The sequence below is a fragment of the Balaenoptera borealis genome (assembly GCF_965194805.1).
Source record: "Balaenoptera borealis genome assembly, chromosome: 3".
Classification (NCBI taxonomy): Eukaryota; Metazoa; Chordata; class Mammalia; order Artiodactyla; family Balaenopteridae; genus Balaenoptera; species Balaenoptera borealis.
Genome location: NC_138866.1, coordinates 153007445 through 153017508, shown reverse-complemented (window position 1 = coordinate 153017508; position 10064 = coordinate 153007445). Strand labels below are relative to the sequence as shown.

At 41.6% G+C, this 10064-nt stretch overlaps 1 long non-coding RNA gene across 1 annotated transcript; it reads right to left on the bottom strand.

Annotated features, from left to right (window-relative positions):
* Positions 1-941: 941 nt before the first annotated feature.
* Positions 942-9860, bottom strand: LOC309625170. Its single transcript, XR_014242366.1, has 2 exons — positions 3139-9860; positions 942-2820 (listed from the first exon to the last, which is right to left on the bottom strand). It is a non-coding gene; the product is annotated as an uncharacterized lncRNA (long non-coding RNA).
* Positions 9861-10064: the final 204 nt, after the last annotated feature.

Sequence of the window (10064 nt, the reverse complement as noted above, 5' to 3'; positions counted from 1 at the left end):
GCTGAAATAAATTAAATAGAGAATAAGAAAAACAATACAGAAAATCAGTGAAACCACAAGTTAATTCTTTGAAAATATCAAAAAAATTATCAAACTTTTAAATAGGCTAATTCCCCCCATAAAAAGAAAGATAGAAAGAGGACTTAAATGACTAAATTAGAAATAAAAGAGGAGATATTACTACTGAAATGGAATTTCTATTCAAAAATAGAAAGGGTTATAAGGGAATACTATGAACAACTGCACGCCACCAAATTAAATAATCTAGGTGAAATGGACAAGCTTCTAGAAAGACACAAACTATTGAAAACAACTCAAGAAGAAATAGAAAATCTGAATAGACATACCTATAACAAGTGAAGAGATTGAATAGTAATCACAAAACTTCCCGCAAAGAAAAGCCTAGAACCACATGGCTTCAGTGATGAATTCTACCAAATGTTTAAAGAAAATTAGTAGGAATCCTTCACATACATGTCCATAAAACAGAAGGGGTGGGCACACTTCCCAACTCATTCTATAAGGCCAAGATTACCCTGATTCCAAAACCAGAGACAGCATTGGTGGTTCAGTGGTAGAATTCTTGCCTGCCAAAACCAGAGATATTATGAGAAAAGAAAAATAGAGACCAATATCCCTCAGGAATATAGATGCAAAAATTCTTAACAAAATACTAAAAATCCAAAGGTAGCAAAATGTAAAAAGAATTATACACCATGACAAAGTAGGATTTATCCCAGGAATGCAAGGTTAGTTCAACATATGAAAATAACATATGTATTAATAAATAATAATATAGTAACAAACTATATTAATAGAATAAAAGACAAAACCACATGGACATCTCAAAAGATGGAGAAAAATCATTTGATAAAATTCAACACTCTTTCATAATTAAAAAAACACATACTCAACAAACTAAGAATATAAGGGACATTCTCAACTAACAAAGAGCATCTGTGAAAAACCCACAGCAAACATCACATTTAATTATGGAAGACTGAATGCTTTCCTCCTAAGATGAAGAACAGAAGGATGTCTACTCTGACCACTTCTATTTAACATTATGCTGGAGCTTCTAGCCAGGGAAATTAGGCAAGAAAAAGAAATAAAAGACATCCAGATTGATAAGGAAGAAGTAAAACTATCTCTATTTGCATATGGCATGATCTAGTATTTAGAAAATCATAAGGAATCCACTAAAAAAAAAAAAAAACTCTCACAACTAACAAATGATCTCAACAAAGTTGCAGGATACAAGATTGATGTAGAAAATCAATTGCATTCTTATACACTAGCAATGAGCAATCTGAAAATGAAATTAATAAAGCAATTCAACTTATGATTGCATCAAAAAGAATAAAATACTTAGGATTAATTTTAACAGTGCAGTACTTTTTCACTAAAAACTACAAAACAACATTGAAAGAAATTAAAGAAGACCTAAATAAGTGGGGAGATATCACACGTTCATTGACTGGAAGACAATATTATTAAGATAGCAGTACTCTCCAAATTGATCTGCAGGTTCATCACAATCTCTATCAAAATCCCAACTGTAAGGGATTGTGTAGAACAGAAAAATTGTTATTTGAAAAGCTCAGTAAAATTAATTAGCTGCAAGCCAGACTGACAAAGAAAAAAGAAAGTACAAATTACCTACATCAGTACTTAGAGAGGGGATATCATGACACACCCCACAGATATTAAAAAGACAATAAGGGAATTCTATGAACAACTCTATGCAAATAAATTTGATAACTTAGATGAAATGAACCAAGTCTTTGAAAACTACAAACTATCAAAACCCAGGTTTTGTCATTTGAAAAAATGGAATTTGAAGTTAAATTTTTTTGAAAAAGAATCTCCAGATCCAGAGAGTTTCATTGGTGAATTCTGCTAAACATTTACTGAATCCCTACCTTTGGGTTTATTACAAACTGCACATAAAAAACAAGGGTTCTTGTTTTTTATTCCATTCTGATAACCTTTTTTAATTTCTGTGTTTACATCATTTACATTTAAAGTAATTTTTGATGCATTTGGATATAGTTCACCATTTCATTATTTATTTTCTGTTTCTTCCCATTATTTTTTGTTCTGGTATTTCCCTTTTTTCTTCTTTCATTTAGATTATTTAAATATTCTTTAGTGGGACTTCCCTGGTGGTGCAGTGGTTAAGAATCAGCGTGCCAATGCAGTGGACACGGGTTCGATCCCTGGTCCGGGAAGATCCCACATGCCGCGGAGCAACTAAGCTCGTGTGCCACAACTACTGAGCCTGTGCTCTAGAGCCCGTGAACCACAACTACTGAGCCTGTGTGCCACAATTACTGAAGCCCACGCGCCTAGAGCCCATGCTCCGCAACAAGAGAAGCCACCGCAATGAGAAGCCCGCACACCACATTGAAGAGTAACCCCCACTCACCACAAGTACAGAAAGCCTGTGTGCAGCAATGAAGACCCAATGCAACCAAAAATAAATAAATAAATAAAATTGAGTCTTAAAAAAAATTAAATAAATAAATATTCTTTAGTATTCCATTTTAATTCTTGAGTTTTTTACTCTTTGTAATTTAAAAAAAGTGGTTGCACTACATATTACAGTACACATTCTTAACTTTTCAAAATCTACATAGAATTAATATTTAACCACTTCAAGAGGAATTTTTAAATCTTAGCATGTGTTAGTCTCCATATCCTCCTCTACGCTGTAGTTGTCATATATATTATATTTACATACATCGAAAATCCCATCTGACAGTTTTACACTTTGTACTTTCAGAATTTAAGGGGATAAAAGTAGCCTGTTGGGCTTCCCTGGTGGCGCAGTGGTTGAGAATCTGCCTGCCAATGCAGGGGACACGGGTTCGAGCCCTGGTCTGGGAGGATCCCACATGCTGCGGAGCGACTGGGCCCGTGAGCCACAATTACTGAGCCTGCGCGTCTGGAGCCTGTGCTCCGCAACAAGAGAGGCCGCGATAGTGAGAGGTCCGCGCACTGCGATGAAGGATGGCCCCCACTTGCCGCAACTGGAGAAAGCCCTCACACAGAAACGAAGACCCAACACAGCCATAAATAAATAAATAAATAAATAAAATATTAAAAAAAAAAAAAAAAGTAGTCTGTTATGTCTACTCAGATATTTGCCACTCTGTACTTCCTTAGTTCCTGAAGTTCCCAGTTTCCCTCTGGCATCATTTCCCTCACATCTAAAAATGTTTTTTAGAATATTTTTTAGGGCAGGTCTACTGGCAACACATTTTCTTGGTTTTCCTTTATCTTACAATGTCTTTATTTCACCTTCATTCCCGTAGGATATTTTCACTGAGTATAGACTCTTGGGGGATAGTGTTGAGGTGTTTGTTCGTTTGTTTGTTTTTTCAGTACTTTAAAAATGTTGTGCCACGATCTTCTATCTTCCATGGTTTTTGATTAGAAATCCACTGTCATTCAAATTCTTGTGCCTCGACTTGTGTCATTTTTCTCTGGCTGCTTTCAAGAGTTTTTCATCTGTCTTTACATTTAGCATTTTGAATACGATGTTTTGGTCATGAATTTATTTGAGTTTATACTGCTTGGGGTTTGCTGTGCTTCTTGAATCTGTTTGTTTATATCTTTCACCAAATTTAGGGAGTTTTCAGCCAGTATTTCTTTAAATATTATTCCAAGACCACAGTCTTTCGCTTCTCCTTCTGACATTCCAGTGGTACAAATGTTAGATCCTTTGATATTGTTCCACAGGATCCTGAGACCCTGTCATTAAAGTTTTTTGTTTTTGTCTCTATTCTTTAGATCAGGTAGTTTCTATTGCTCTATCTGCAAGTTTACTGACCCCTTCTTTTGTTTTACATTCTGATATTGAGCTCACCAGTGAATTTTAAATTTCACTGATGGTAGCTTTCAGTTTTGTTTTTTTGGACACAACACACTGCACAGCTTCCGGGATCTTAGTTCCCCAACCAGGGATTGAACCTGCAACCTGGGCAGTGAAAGCACAGGGTCCTAACCACTGGACCACCAGGGAATTCCCTGTAGCTTTCAGTTTTTAAATGTTCATTTATTTCTTGTTTATATTCTCTATTTCTTTGCTAAAATTTTCTCTCTTCCCTTTCATCTAAAGGGAATTTCCCCTTATTTATTGAAATGTGGTTATAGTAGCTGCCTTTTTTTTTTAACTTTTACACTTTATTTATTTATTTATTTTTGGCTGTGTTGGGTCTTCGTTTCTGTGCGAGGGCTTTCTCTAGTTGCAGCGAGTGGGGGTCACTCCTCATCGCGGCGCGCGGGCTTCTCACTGTCACGGCCTCTCTTGTTGTGGAGCACGGGCTCCAAATGCGCAGGCTCAGTACTTGTGGCTCACGGGCCTAGTTGCTCCGCGGCACATGGGACCTTCCCAGACCAGGGCTCGAACCCGTGTCCCCTGCATTGGCAGGCAGATTCTCAACCACTGCGCCACCAGGGAAGCCCAGTAGCTGCCTTTAAGTGTTTGTTAATTCCAAGAGCTGTGTCATTTCAGGGTTGGTATCTTTTGACTGTCTTTTCCTTGCAGGTTGAGGTTTTTCTGGTTCTTCAAATACATGGCATTTTGCATTATATCCTGGATATTTTGAACATTACGTTATGAGACTCTCTGTATGTGTTTAACTCCTAAGGAGAATGTTACTGTTTTAGGGACCATTGACCTGGTGAGGTTCCCACTGCCAGTTCTGGCCCACTTTCCGTGGGCCATGGTTCCAAAGTCAATTCAATATTCAAAGGCTTTGCAATCCTATTTGGATCTGCTCTGTCTATGCAACCTCCTCCAACCTGTCTGGAATCTGGGTGGTGGTCTACCTTTTAGCTTGATTCTCAAAGCCTGTGGTGTGCTGGTTAGTGACAACCCTTTGCAATGCAGCTCAGAGGTGAACCTAGGAATTCGAATACAACGATTTGGGATTAACTCTCTTGAACTCTTTCTTCTCCTTTATATCCAGCCCCCTGGAGCCTCCCTTCCTCAACTGGTGGCCAGAAAGCCTGGGCTTTAGTTTCCCACACTGCTACACCCTCCCCATGACTGCGACAGCAACCAGGGCCAATCTATGGGAGGGCACAGGGAAAGAAAAAGCAAGGAGACTTTGTCCCCCACTCGTGGTACCGTAGCTCTTCTGGTCAGAGAGAAGGTCTCCTCTCCACTAGAGCTTTAGGAATCCACCTGACAGCCACTGCCATTGTTGTCACCCCTGCCACGATTGCTTCCAGGGGATGGTATGAGGCTGGGGAGAGACAGAACAGAAAAATGACCACTCACTCTCCGACCCTTGGAGCCCCCGTTCCTGCTCCACAGACCAGGAGGAGGAGGCTTCTCTTAGAGCTCTTTTTGTCTAAATCCGTCGTCATGCCCTTCCAGGTTTGGGGGATGCCTTTGAGTCAAGCTGGGCAATAACAGAGGAAAAGTAAATGGGCAACCTCCCACCAATTTGATGCATTGCAAATTCTGGCCTCAGTCCCTCATCTTCCCACCGTGTACTTTTCAGAGTCCCCAGATACCTGCTCCATGCATTCTGTCCAGGAACCGTAATTTCATCAGTGGAGAGTCAGGGTGAATGCGCTTACTCCATCTGGTCCAGATCAGGAATCTCCACCCAGAGAATTTTTCATTTCAGATATTGCATTTTTCCAGCTCTAGATTTTGCTTTTGTTTCTGTCTTTTTATGGTTTCAATGTCTCCCCTCATCATGTTTTCATTTTTCTTTAAATCCTTGAGTATATTTATAATAGTTGTTTTAAAGTCACTGACTGTTAGTTCTAGCATCTCTGTTATTTCTTGGTCTGTTATTATTGACTCATTTTTCTTTGTGGGTGACATTTTGGTATGGGTTACATTTCTCTACCTTTTTTGGCATGTCCAGAAATTTTTATTGAATGCTGGACTTGAGAATATTATACTGTTAAAGTCTGGATTTCATTGTCTTTCTTTACAGTGTTGCCTTTTGTTCTGACAAACACTTATTTCCTCTGTGCATCAATTTGAACCTCTCAAAATATGTCTGGAAACTTTGTTAAACCTTATCTATGGCCATCTCAACCCTATTCTTTTTTTTTGTTTTATTGAAGTCTAGTTGGTTTACAATGTTGTGTTAATTTCTGCTGTACAGCAAAGTGATTCAGTTATACATACATATATATATATATACACATGTATATATACATATATATTCTTTTTTATATTCTTTTCCATTATGGTTTATCACAGGATATTGAATATAGTTCCCTGTGCTATACAGCAGGACCTTGTTGTTTATCCATTCTATATATAAGAGTTTGAATCTGCCAATCCCAACCTCCCACTCCCTCCCTCCCCCAAACCCCTCCCCCTTGGCAACCACAAGTCTGTTCTGTATGTTCACGATTCTCTTTCTGCTTCATAGATAAGTTCATTTGTATCATTTTTTAGATTCCACATATAAGTGATATCATATGATATTCATCTTCCTCTGTCTGATTTACTTCACTTAGTATGATAATCTCTAGGTCCGTCCGTGTTGCTGCAAATGGCATTATTTCATTCTTTTTTATGGCTGAGTAATATTCCATTGTATATATGTACCACGTCTTCTTTATCCATTCCTCTGTCGATGGACATTTACGTTGTTTCCATGTCTTGGCTATTGTGAATAGTGCTGCCATGAACATAGGGGTGCATGGATCTTTTTGAATTACAGTTTTGTCTGGATATATATGCCCAGGAGTGGGATTGCTGGATCATATGGCAGCTCTATTTTTAGTTTTTTGAGGAACCTCCTTACTGTTTTCCATCGTTCAGCCTTATTCTTAAGGTGTGGCCTTTCTGGGGTCTTTGTTGAATTAATGCAGGATTCAGTGAGGACTCCCTGCTCTGGCTGGTCTGAACTGGAGCACCTCCTGCCCAGTGAGCACTCAGGACTGTGATACCTTCAGCATCTTGTGCTTGTCTTGGTCCAGCCCATCCCCCCTTGTGCAGGTCCACAGTGGTGCCCATCCACAGACACAGAAGGACCCTGTGCAGATTTCTGAATTCCTTTTCTGCCTGGATCTCTCCTATGCAGATCTCTACCTCACAAATTCCAGCTTCCTGAGCCTCCCCAAACTCCAGTCTTTGTCTCCTCAGCTCAATGGGACTGCTGTTCTCTGCTGGGGTCTCCTCTCTGCACTGGGCTCCAGTAAATGCCAGTAGGCAAGAAGCCAGGTAGATTATGGGGTTCGTGGTATTTGTTTAGCTTCTCTGAGGGATCACATTCCCTCACTGCCTGTTGTCCAATGTCTGCAAACAGTCGTTTTATATATTTTTTTGGCTTTTGGTTTTTTTCCCCAGTTTTTGACTTATTTGCAGCAGGAGGGCTAGGCTGCTGCCAGTTGCTCTGTCATATCTAGAAGTGAAAATCTGTTTATTTCTGCTGGAATGATTGAATTATCTGACTGCTTTGACGTCATGTAGACAAAGCTCTAAACAGCTTTTTAACTGTTACCCAATGAAGGAGACACAGTCAGAAATTCAACTGGAGTAATTTTTGTGCAGTTGGATTGCATTTTAAGATAAATTTCTGGCTTATCCACATGGAAGTGTCTTATGAAGATCCAGTGAAGCTTTTGGTTAGAAAAGTGTTGCCATGCCCTAAGAAACTGCTCTGTAATAATATTTGCAAAGGGGATTAAGAACAAACTTGTATTCTTTCTTGTTATTACAAAAGTAGTACTTATTCATCGTTGAAAATTCAGAATATAATGGCAAGTCAAAAAAGTAAAAGAATCACCCATAATCCTCATCATTTAGCAATTGTCACCCTTACTATTGTAATAAGCATGTGTACTCTATCCTCTCTATATCCTCACAAATAATTTTATATTAAAATTGACTCCCTATGTATGACTTGCGCAGACATTATTTTTGAGGTTTGCTAGTAAGATGGATCTGATGGAAGAATTGGGGAGAAGTCTGTCAACAATGCAAAACTGCAAGCAAGTTATCAGCACTGACCTGAAGTGGGCTGTCCCTGCGTCTGGGTGGTGGCTGGATGTTTGTCAAGAGTGGATGCACTGACTGAAAAGCCACCAGGATGGAGGTCACAGGGGTGGCAGGGGAGTGTCTCTTGTTTCCCCTGGGCATGCAGCGAGGCACAGAGACACGATCCATAATCATGTCAGCCCCACCCCCGGCCCCACCCCCCAGGAGGCAGGATGGCAGACAGGGACACTTAGGGCCCATCTGTCCTCTGGATTCACTCATTTGTGATACGTTTATACTCATTTTGCTTAAATAATAATAATGTGACGCAGGTAAAATTCAAATCAAATACACAAATTCAAGAAAGCTGTATTGCACAGATAATTTTTTAAAGGCAAGTTATAAGAAGACAGGATAATTCTACTAAGAAACTTTAGACAAAGGTTAATTGTTGTGAATAAGTTTAATTATTTAAATCTGACCTTCTTGGCAGCCAGGGCAAAAAAAGGAAAATAAACATGTTACAAAGTTCCTGCTATTTACCACAGTCTGTTGAGTCCTTACCAGAAGCCCTTGGGGGAGGAGGTTTTTCTGAATTCAGAACATTTGGATTTTAGACGAGGAATAAAGTGCATATACTGCTTGTCAACACCCTTACAAGACTTGAGGCAGCAACGCATTATCAAGTGCATTTATGTTTCTGCTATGAAATGGGTAAATATTCACTCTAAGACTCTGACAATCCTTATATCTGACCAGGGCAGGTTTTGCCACCGAATGAGTCGGCCACTAATTTACAGGAAAAATTTTGGTTTTCAGAAATATTTAAATTTTGGAACTGTGCATAGAGACTGCAGGTCTGTAATAGAAGCTGTTAATTAATCTCTAGGGAGAGAGAAATGTTTTCCTAGCTCAGAAATCTAATACCACATGGATCTTGAGGATGTTGCCCAACAAAACAGGCAGGTTCACCCATGGACATTTTTACAAGAAATGCATTGTTCCAGCAAAGTCTATTGAACACCGCTGGAGGCGTCTGGCCTGCAGCCAGCACGCGGGGGCAGGGGTGGGCGAGGGCATGGCGTGGCGATGGGCAAGAGATGACCTCTGCCCTCAGGGAGGCACTGTGAGGGCTGAACACCACATGAGGGGCTGATCCTGGGAGGGGGCAGGGCTACCTGCAGGGCGTGCATTGGGCTGCAAGTGACAAAGACCCAGGCTCAAGCTGGACAGAGCATCCGGAAATGACCATTTCATGGCAGGAAGTCCAGGGAGAGGCAAGGACAGCAGTGGCCACCTTATGCCAGGCTCGACCCCCCTCAAGGTGTAGCTTCACCCTCAGCTGGTAAAAGATGTGACATCCCGACATGGCAACATCTGTGAGGCTATCTTATCAGAGAGGAAGCCTTCCCCGGGGACTCCCATCAGACTTGTGCTCCCATCTTATTGGCAGGATGGGAAAGGGGATGAGGGTTAGGAAGGCTGGCCATGACCCTCAGGGCTGATCCCCAAATCTTCGGGAAGAGGAAGGGGACCCAAATCAAAACTGGCCTCAAATTGGATGGGTAGGCAGCCCCTGTGCTCTCCAGGAGCGGGGAGAAGGGAGTGGGGGACCAAGAGGGAGGTCACTTCTAAAACCTGGAGGACCGCATGCAAGGGCGTGGGGTTAACGTGCCCAGGGTGCATGGGGAGGGAGGAGGTGGGTGCAGGGGCGGGATCCGGCCCCGAGTATCCAGGCTGGAGCTGCTCCTTCTGCGTGCAGAGCCTCTGGAAGGAGCAAGGTCTGGTCTCGTGTCAGCATCAGGGGAGGAGGGCTGGGGAGTGCAACCCGCAGCTCAGGCAGCAGTGCCCAGGGAGGGGACTGATCTGAAAGCCACTGGCCAAGGTGTCCTTCATGCCTGCCGGGCAGAGCACTGAGCCAGCCCACCTGCTCAGCATGGGAAAGTGACCAGTCAAGCCGGACACACTGTTGATGAAATACCTTCTACCCACTCACCTTGACATACAACCACCAGGCCAGGCCCAAAGGGAGTGGCCTCGATGCCCAGGTCGGCCCAGGGAAGCAGCCTGGCCAGCCCGCCTGCTCCCTTCGCACCGACTC